Source organism: Cupressus sempervirens, chromosome 1, assembly GCF_028749045.1.
Source record: "Cupressus sempervirens isolate cs-2001-9-10 chromosome 1, ASM2874904v1, whole genome shotgun sequence".
In the NCBI taxonomy this organism is placed as follows: domain Eukaryota; kingdom Viridiplantae; phylum Streptophyta; class Pinopsida; order Cupressales; family Cupressaceae; genus Cupressus; species Cupressus sempervirens.
In genome coordinates, this window is record NC_143118.1 from 498265224 (window position 1) to 498276990 (window position 11767).

The window sequence follows — 11767 nt, forward strand, 5'->3', positions numbered from 1 at the left end:
TGATCTCCCCTGTTAGGAGCAATAAGGACTACTAGGTCCACCTTGCAAAAGGATTTGCAAACATACAATGAAGTATGCACTCGGTAAAGAGATTTACAAAAGATTGTTAAGTCTACCTTGTGAAAGGATTTAACTAATCCACCTGTCAGGATGAAACAGTAACTGATCTCTGATCTGCAACTTGGTTTGCTGAGTGAGATTCCTTTGAGTGTAATGATCACCTTGATGTGATAGATAAATCTTTGTCGCACCTTATACTACTGTAACCTTTGTAATTCACTCTTTTGTTCTTCTCTGCTAGCTATATTACATTCTTACTTCTTATTGGATGTGATACTATACATTACATATATACCAATCCAATTTATAAATTAATAAAGTCGACTACAATACAAGTTTACACAAAGTCAGCCCAAACTGCAAGAACTCAGGTTTTGAAGACTAGCTCGATGAGGTTCTCATACTCAGTATCCATAGTCAATGCTCGGCATCGTCATGCATTCAGTAGATGTAGAAGCTCAGTCCATACTGATCACTTCCAAGTATTTTGAACTCAGTCTACACTGGTGACTCGGTGAATATTGCGAAACTCAACATATAAATTGAATCACTTGATTCATACTACATAGCTCGATAAATGTTATCACTACGAGCTTGGTATAAATTGAATCACTTGGTTATCACTAAGTGGCTTGCTTAACACTTGATTCACATCATTGTAACTATGAACTTGTTAAGTACTGCACAACTCGATTTGTACTAAGGAACTCAATAAGCACTACACAACTCAATTTGCACTGAGGAACTCATTAAACCTTATGAAGCTTAGTTTACATTGCTGATCACCTTCATGGTAGAAATTGCTCGGTGCAAACTGAATACTATTCATTGAACTTAGTAGCAACTATAGAGCTCAGTAGAGACTGAAATGCTTGGTTAACTCTATTAACTATACAATACGCTTAGTGGATACGTACAATTTGAATAAGTGTGTGTCACTAATAACAAACATGACTGAAATATCAACAATCTCCCCCTTTGGCATTAGTGATAAAAACAAAACACTTATCAGTCAAAACTGAATTAAAAGAGTTCAAGAACATCATTTATCCATCATCTAGTGTCTCCAACTCAGTAGAGTATTTTGTTTTTGAGATTTTTCAAAATTGCTTTTGTAAAAGATGTTTCTCTAAGTATCTGTATATATATAGTATGGTAATGCTCCCCCGTGTGTGTGTGTGTGTGTGTGTGTGTGTGTGTGTATACATCTATATGTGTATATATATGTATATGCATATATGTGTGTGTGTGTGTGTGTGTGTGTGTGTACATATATATATGTATATACATATACATATGTATATACATATACATATACATATGTATATACATATGTATATGTATATACATATACATATGTATGTATATACATATACATATGTATATGTATATACATATACATATGTATATACATATGTATATGTATATGTATATACATATATATATGTACACACACACACACACACACACACACACATATATATGTATATATGTATGTATATATATATATGTATATATATACATATATATACATACATATATACATATACATATGTATATGCATATGCATATGTATATGCATATGTACATATATATGTACATATATGTACATATGCATATACATATGCATATGCATATGCATATGCATATACATATGCATATGCATATGCATATGCATATACATATGCATATGCATATACATATGCATATGTACATATATATGTACATATACATATACATATACATATACATATACATATACATATACATATACATATACATATATATATATATATATATATATATATATATATATATATATATATATATATATATACAACACACTTTACATCCTTTCACATTTGATATACACATTTTCTCCCCCCTTATGTATATTTTCCCTTTACAATATACATCTTCTTCCCCTTTTTGACATTATTGTTGTTACAAGCTAGAGTTGTCATTGCACCAAAAGATTGACCTCTTAATGCCTGATACAACCACTAGACTTATAGAACATAGGAGGTGGTTAAACCATGTCACGAATCCTGAAGGGGAAGGCTGGTAGTTAGTCCAACAATTCCCCCCTCAACATTACCTGAGGGGATTCGAACTTGTGACCAAGCTCTGATACCACTTGTTACAAGCTAGAGTTTCCATTACACCAAAAGATCGACCTTTTAATGCCTAATACAACCACTAGACTTATAGAACACAAAAGGCAATCAAGCCATGTCATGAATCCCGAAGAGGAAGGTTGGTGGTTAGTCCAACAAATGCCAAAGATGTATGCTATATATTTATGTAGTAATGCCAAAATGTGACAAGAAATCTGAATGTACCTTTAGGTTAGTGCCATTGTCTTGTCCCAATTTTCTTGCAACACCTTGCATGTGTGCAATGCAACTTGAACTTCTGTTGAAAGTTCTATCATATGATCTGCAATTGAGAAGTTGTTGTCATGTATGAGCATTTTAGCATGTGTAATATGTTTCTGCAATGCATCCATGTGTAGGAGAATCATGTCCTATATATTTATCAATGTGGCTCTTATTCTGGCTTCTTCTCTTAGCAATTATGCCTACATATTCATTAAGAATCTGATCTTTGTGTAGTGGGCAGAGCTATAACTCGGATCAAGTTGCAAGTATTGTGCACTTGCCTTGAGATCTTCATCAATTTTAGAAAGTTTTTCTTTAATTTCTTTGGTGAAAATTGAAATATCATAGAGTTTACTGAATAATGTAGACACATTATTGCAAGAGGTCTCCAATGAGCCTAGAATAGTAGATAGATTTACTTGATGAATAATAATCTGCTGAGCTACTAGTTCCAAAACTTTATTCTCAAATTACTTCTTAGCTCTCTACAATATTTTGTTGTGTCCATTCAAATCTTTGTTGAATTTTTGGACTACCTCTGCTAACTAAATCAAAATTGGTTGGGAAGTGTCAACCTCTATGTTTAGCGCCTCTGCTAGGATATTCTTTGCATCTTTAATTACTTGAAATTCTTTATCTCTTTCTTCTCTAAGCCTTTGTTGCTTAGCTTTCTTCTAAAGAAGTTCTCTAAATAAATGCATTTGATTAGTATTTAGATTGGAGATGTCCCATTTTGGAATCACAACCTCTTTATCAAGACCAATTTCTTCTTCTTTCTCTTTGCCTTTACTCGAAAACTTTGTATTTGGTTGAGGCTTGGTCTCAACTGTCCTTGCACTTATTATTTTCATGCTAGGAGTGGAAACAATGGTAGAAATAGTAGGACTAGCTGAAAAAGTAGATATTGCACTTATTGATAGAATACCTAGTGTAACCAAAATTGATGTAGGAGGAAGTGTTGTATGCTCGGTAGATGAAGTGCTTGTCACTTCTATTAATGTAGTATTGAGCTATATAGGTGCAAAAATTGATTGAATTCTTGTACTTACTATGTTTGTCACAATCAATTCTATAGTAGCTTTCTATGGGCTTGATGTTTTCAATGTTTTGCTCAGAGAATAAGGAAGTGAGGCTATGACTGCTGCAACAATTTTCTCTGGGTTGGTCTCCTCTGTGTTCTATACATCAAGTAAATCTTCCTCGGTAGCTTCCTGTCCCTGTTCCTCTTCCTCATCATCTATGTTATCATAATCTGTAACTTTTTCATTATCAATTTCCTCATCTTTTTCATGTTCATCATCATCTTCATCCTTGTCACTGACATTAACAACAAAATCACTTTGCTTGCAAAGAACACAAATGTTCTTCCATGTGTTGGTGGCATTCCTTACCACATGTTCAATGTCATCCATCAATATAAGACAAGTGTTGAATCTTCAGGTAAGTTTTTCTTCATTCTTCTTCAAGAATTCTTTTACTTCCTTATCACTCAAGCTCAACATGAGTTGCCTCAAGGTCTACTCATATATGTCTTTAGCAGTTTTCATGGCATTCTCCTATCTTGGCTTGATCTTCTCCATTAGATCACTCTGAATCTGTTGAGCTGGTCTAGGGAATATTTCCACTTACCCATTTTAGACATTATCATGTCTTCTATTTGCTTTTGCTCCTCTACAGTCATAGTCTTATGCTTTAGTGATCTAAAGTTTGTTACATTGGCTCCTGAATCTATTTCCTTCAACCTTTCTTCAAAGGTGGGTGGAGGCCTTTTAAAGATTAGATTTCCTCCTTCTTTGTCAAGTTTCTTCCTAGATGACCTCCTTGTGAACACAACAATAAATGATTTGGTAGGCTTGGTTATTATAACCTTACCTTTCTTCTTTACTAGTTCTTCTTCCTTTGATTTCTTTTCACCTTCTACTTCATCATCCTCACTGTCATCTCCTTTGCCTTCAGTCAATAGAAGAGTGGAGCTGGTTTTTAATTTTGCAATTCTCTTCCCTTTGTTGACTGCTTGAGGGAGTTTTATTTCAAGTTCTATTCTAGCCTTTACTTCATCATATGTGCCAAAGTATGTAGCTTTAAGGTCAACAAGCTCATGAATCAACGCTTCAATAATGTCCTTGGTTTCATTAATGTTAACCTCATAACCTAGAGACCCATACAATTCTTAGTCTAACTGTCTGAATATATACTTTATCACTATCAACCATGAAACAAACATCATATTTGTAATCATCAATGAGTTTCTTAGGTATCCTGAATTTGTTATTCATCTTGTCCTTAAATGCATCAAAGTAATTATCCATAATATTCACATAGTTTTCTCCCATTTCAGTTATATATTCATTAATATGATAAAGAACAGGTACATCCTTCCTCCATACGACTGTACCTTTGGATGGGAAGAACTTTTGTACATAGAAAAATATACAAGTTAAGAGTGAACTAAACTTAGAAGGATTGTTCTTTGAAATTCGTATACTCTCCATATTCTTGTTGAACTGGTTCAACATCAACTCAGCAAGGTCAAGTAATATGTTATTTTTTACCACTTTGTATGCGAGATCCACTACTTTGCATGACACATTGTTGAGTCTGCTTGAGCTATATATCTTGTGTGTGATGACATGTATCCCAAACTTTAGTTCCATATCTATGACACAACTAATCTTCATTCCCCTTCCACCCCACTCAGCAAGGGTTTTCTTTTCAAGCTCGACCCGACTTAAGGCTTCCGACATTTTTGCTTTTGCCAACATAGGAAGACTAGTGATCCTATGGATCATCTTCTTGGTTATCAAAATAGGTTGTTCCAACCACAACTGACCATTAACACATGGCTGAGGATAAATCTTATCCATTTGATCTGAAAATCTCGTGGCATATGTGGAATGCGAGTCAAACCCTTCACTTCAAGGTATTGATGCTCTAGTTTTAACATGCCATTCACACATAGCTTCTCCAAGGTTTCATCCATTTCCAAAGTTCCAATATCTTGAATAACACACTAAAAATGTGAACAAATATCATTGATTAACAATACCTTTTATGGAATTTTTGATTGAGTTCTGCTTAGATCTAAGGTTTCTGTGATGGCTAGACTTAGCTTAAAGTCTGGTGCATTCCATTTTGCGCCTCAAACTAACATATCTGATCCTTTCTTTGATATGCTACTAGTGGATGCTATTTTGCTCGGTAGGGTTTATAAAGACACAAAAATCTCCAATAGTGATTTTCTTAGATTGTTCGGATGCTTAGAAATTGCTTTGCATAGATAGCTCTCAAAAATTCATGGTGAGAAATGACTTTGATTTCGCCCTTGTTATCGAATTTCGCCTTTCAATCACCATAAATGCTTAGTACAATTATTCACTTAAATGACAGACTATCATCCACTTTGCTTGTATTGAATGCTCTGCAGAGTCATCCATGACTCGGTAACCACACAACAAATATAGTAGCTCCTAACCTTGCTTGACAAGGTCTTACAACCCGACCTTACTCGGTAAGGTCTGCAACCTAACCTCATTCAGTGATGACTGCCATCTTGAATACTCAATGATCCCTTTGTATCTTGAATGTTGATATGGATCTTTCATTCTATTGATTGGAACTGATGTGAGATGTCTTCTCTAAAATCCTAGTTCTAGTTTTCCTTTGAGAAATCAAGTGGAAATGTTGGAGTCACCCAATTCTTGAGTGACATGTTCATTATTGATTAGACTTGCATTCTCAAAAGATTTTGGAATCCATTGTTGTCTCATCTGCTTTCTGATGTTATCAGCTTTTGCCTTTTTTTCATCTTCAATTCTTCCAATATTCATACAGTTCTTGGCAAGATGACCAAGTTTGGTATAGATATAACATCTTCTAGTGGTGTCTTTTTTCCTTATGTGATGTTTTACACAATTCCTTCCAATGTGTCTAGATTTTCCTCAATAATGACATCTGCATCAAGTGTTATAGTCCCAACCAAATATAGCTTTTACAATTTGTTCTGTTGGGTTTAATTTCTTAGTTTTGCATTCTGAGGATTTTTGCCCATGCTTCTTACATTTGTGACATTTGCCTTTAAACTTTGGTTTCTTTTTGTATTCGTTAACTTTATGACCATGCTAATTACAATTGTAGCATTTTCATTGAATTTAGCTTTCCCATTGCTCCAACATTTGTTTGAAGTATGACCTATCTTACCATAGTGATTGCAAGTAGGTCTTTGATTCCTTTGAGCTCCTTGCTTAGATGATTCACCTTCTTCTGTATATCCAATTCCTACCTTTCCCTTTTGTCTGTAATGACTTTGCTCACTTAATTGAATCATGTCTACTTGAGATTTCATCATCCTTTCATTGGTTTTCTTTTTAGTGTTTAGATCATTCAACAATATTTCATTCTCTGATATTATATTCATGATTTCTTCATTTGCATTGGTGAGTTGATCAATGAAGTCTACTTGCTAAAGGGATAGATGTTGAACTTCATTGTTATTTCCTTCTATCTCTTCTTTTATCTTGTTTTTCTTTTCCATGACTTCGCATAATCTTATTGACTGAATTTCTTGCTCTCTTCTCAGTGTAATGCCCCGCCATGTGACCCAAAAGAAGTTAACCTAAAGTTTTACTAAGTTTGTAAAATGTGTGTGTGTGTGTGTTAAAGACAATAACTTAACAACAATAGAATAATATAGCGGAAGCAATTAACATACACTCATATATCAACAACACATAAACAAGTTACAACTCTTAAGGGTCCCATGACGTTGAATCACATTTAAGTTTAATTAATACTAACACCAATATATAATACATCTATTTTAAAGAATAACTATAAGTACAAATTTCATTTTAACAATATACAATTATCTCGAATGCCACTTGGTAATAATCAGAATGCACAATCATCCACTATATAGGTCACATGGTATGAAACGCTGAAATAATATACATCATGAAATAAAATACATCATCTCTTAAGATCTATGAAATCAACTACAATACACTAAGTATAACCATCCATCATAGAAATACAAGATCAATTAGAAAGGAACATTTGCACAAACACATCTAGCAACAGCATCCAACGGTCGGATCTCAACGATATAAAAAAAGCATTGCCACCCGACTTTGTGGAACCCAAAAAGGTCCACTCCCACCGTGTTGATGAGATAAACTCAAGTTCCAAACAAGATATCAAACTCAAAAGTCAAACCAACATCTAGGCTCAAGGAATCACCTAAAAGCAAACTATCTCAAAGGGTGCCAAGACACAAGTATCAACTAAACCCACAGACAACAATGACACGTAAGAAATCTACTATGCAAGTGGAAAGTGTCATCGTACGAACCAACTCTAGGGTTATCCAGCTAGTCTTTTAATCCTCTGGCCCCCTAGTGACTCTATGTGGCACTAGTATCCTTTTGTACTGACAAGGCATACTAACGAGTCAACTCTAAGGTTACCTGACTAATCTTTTAATCCTCTGGCCCCTTAGTGACTTTCTATGGTACCAATATTTTATTCATTCATTTTAAACCCATTCAATGAAATGTTATCACTTGTTAAATAACCTACAATGGGTTACCCTGGTAGCCACTTTGGGCCCCAACCTCCATTGCAAGCCACTTCCCAACTTAAGATATAGATAACCTACCCTAAGCTCAGCAAAATCAAAAGATCATGAAAGACCACATCCCATACATCAATTCTGAAACAAGCAACTGCCAAGTATTGAAAAACACTGATCATAATCATGGATTCCACCAATACGATCATCCTAACAGGACTGATCCCAAAATCAAGTGAACATAAACCAATTCCATGTCACAACATGACATCACCAAAAATAAATCATACAAACACCTTAATCCTATACAAGTGACTAAAAATCAATCCAAATACAACTGATCGAAGACTCAAAGATTATATCAGATAGGTCACACCATTCACCTCAGTTTCACACAAGAACACTAGAAAGTAATAACAATCAATGCATCAAAACATCTCATAGAGCATACTAGACACATTATCATGGTTGAGTATAAAAGATCAAGATCAAAACATCATCATGACATCACAAAACATAACTCTCGAACCTCTAGTAAACATGCTGACTGGCCAAAGCTAAGACAAACTCAAAAATCCCAACACCAATAAGTCACACGTCACATAAAGTGCATACAAAAGTGAATTTCATAATTCATTAGGTTTTGAAAACCCTAAAGTTCAATATTTACTAAAGTTTTTAGATTAAATCATAGACAATTCTATAATGGATATAAATTTTCTCAAATAGGTGTTTCAACCCAGAGAACTTTTGAAAACTAAAACACAACAAACACGAAGAAGATAGGAATTCAAAGAACAATCAACTACTCCACAAACCCACAAGATCCTGCCTGGATCTAATGCTAAAATAATGAATGCACAAACACACAAGAATCTTGCTTTTCCTTTGAAAACCCTCTTTTCAAAAATTGGCTCCTCCAAACCTGTGTATATAGAAATGAGCTCTAATTTCTTTAATAAAGAGTTTTTCCCCCAAGTCAAGGCTTTGATCATGCAATCATGTGAAAACCCTTTGTCTTTAATTACTATATTTCAATTTTCATACACACACTTTATGCAATTTAATTAAAATAAACTTTATTAAATTAAAGCTTTCTCTCCCTTATTAAATCATGTGACATTTTTAATAAATATTTATTAATTTAACTAATAATATTACTTAGAGCTTATTAAAAATAAAACTCCTAAATCAATTATTATTAAATTAAATAAATATAAATACACCTAAATTAGAACTTTAATCAAATCTTTTAAATTTAATTCTTTCATGCACATTTAAAGAACTTTTTAATTAAAATATTCTTTTATATTCTCTTTTCTTCCATTTATTAATTAGAGTAACCACTATTTAAAGCATAGTTTATTATTTAAATTAATAAGAATAATTAAAGATCATTATTTAAATGCAACTCTAATTTAATGATTATTAATTAAATAATCATAATAAAAAATATTAAATCTTTATTTTTTAATTTTTTAATTCTATTTTTATCCAACTTCTTAAATTAGACTTTTAGAATAAATATTTTAAACGAATTACATATTTAATTAATTTCTAATTAATTAAATAACACCATATTCTAATCTTTCTTTAACCAATTTTTAAAATTGAGACCTCTAATTAGACTTCTAAATTTAAACTTTTTATTTAAAGCATAAATTTAATTAGTTTTTAATTAATAAAATATTCACATATTTTAATATTTTCTTTTTAATCAAATAATATTTATTACTCAACTAATAATATTATTTATATTTTATTATTAAAATAAAACTCTTAAATAATAATTATTAAATTAAATAAATATAAATATGCTAAAATTAGAACTTTAATTTAATCTTTTAAATTTAATTATTTTATTTTATTAATTTTTCAATTAATTAAATATAATTGAATATTGTATTTTTTATTTATAATTTTCATGCAACAACTTTATGGAATTTAAATTAAAATATCTTTATTAAATTAATTTTCTTTCTCACTTTAACTAATCATGAGACGTTTTTAATATCATATTTATTAATTTAATTAATAATATTATTATAGATTTTATTAATAAAACTCCTAAATAAATTATTATTAAATTAAATAATTATAAATATGCCAAAATTAGAACTATAATTTTATCTTTATATTTTATTATTTTGTTTAATTAATTTTTCAATTAATTAAATATAATTAAATATAAAAGTTCTTTATAAAATTTTCATTAAATTAAATCATTAAATTATCTTTTAATTTGATTCAATTATAATAGAAAGTCACAATAGACCCACAAAACCAAATACGATAACTCAACTGAAGACACAGGACAAGATCAAATTCCAGGGTTAAAATCATGAATTCACGTCACTTGATGAATTTAGACGAGTAAACTAACTCAGATACTTGTCCTACTTTCTAAGATAGGCTTAGGGTTTAGGATTTGGACTCGAGAGTTATCTCCCCACTTACACCATTCAAATACTACGATAGGGTAAGCTTATCCTGGCAATTCAAGGAAGTTGATACTTGGTACCTGCAATTTGCATAAAATCCATGCATGTACAAACATAATATTTTAAACTAAACAAACAATGATAGGAAGTGGTTCATCATGTAGATCCCGACTAGCAGGTGACTACGACTCCCTTCCTCAACCACATAAAAAATGTCAAATATAAAGAAAACATACACACACACCATACACATTATGTATGGGGTAAGTATCTATAGAAACCACATAAAAATCATTCATCTAACTAACATCATCAAAAAATTGAAAGTCACTACATGAACATATATATCATCATCGAACAATCATGCATACATGAAATAACTAGGTAACTTAATATATAATCAACTTCTAAAGTTGATTATATGTTTGTAAAGTATGAAATGACATATTTAGTATTGCAATATAAAGTTGGCCTATTAAGGCTTACAATGATCACTTCTAATGTTTTGCTCTATTAGGAGCAATAAGGACTGCTAGGTCCACCTTGCAAAAGGATTTACAAACATATAATGAAGTATGCACTCGGCAAAGAGATTTACAAAAGATTGTTGAGTCTACCTTGTGAAAGGATTTAACTAATCCACTTATCAGGATGAAACAACAATTGATCTCTGATTTGCAACTTGGTTTGCTGAGTGAGATTCCTTTGAGTTTAATGATCACCTTGCTGTGATAGATAAATCTTTGATGCTTCTTATACTATTGTAGCCTTTGTAATTTGCTTTTTTGTTCTTCTCTACTAGCTATATTACATTCTTACTTCTTATTAGATGTGATACAATACATTACATATATACCAATCCAATTTACAAATTAAAAAAGTCAGCTATAATTAAAGTTTACAAAAAATACACAAAGTCGACCCAAACTACAGGAACTCAGGTTTTGAAGACTAGCTTGGTGAGGTTCTGATACTCGACATCCACAGTTAATGCTCGACATTGTCATGCATTCAATAGATGTAGAAGCTCGGTCTATACTGATCACTTCCAAGTATGAACTCGATTTGCACTGGTGACTCGATGAATATTTCAAAACTCGGTATATAAATTGAATCACTTGATTCATATTGCATAGCTCATTAAATTCTATCACTACAAGCTCGATATAAACTAAATCATTTGGTTATCACTGAGTGGCTTGGTTAACACTTGATTCACATTATGTAACTGCAAACATGGTAAGCACTGTACAACTCAATTTGTACTAAGGAACTCGGTAAGCACTGAACAACTTAGTTTGCATTGAGGAACTCAGGAA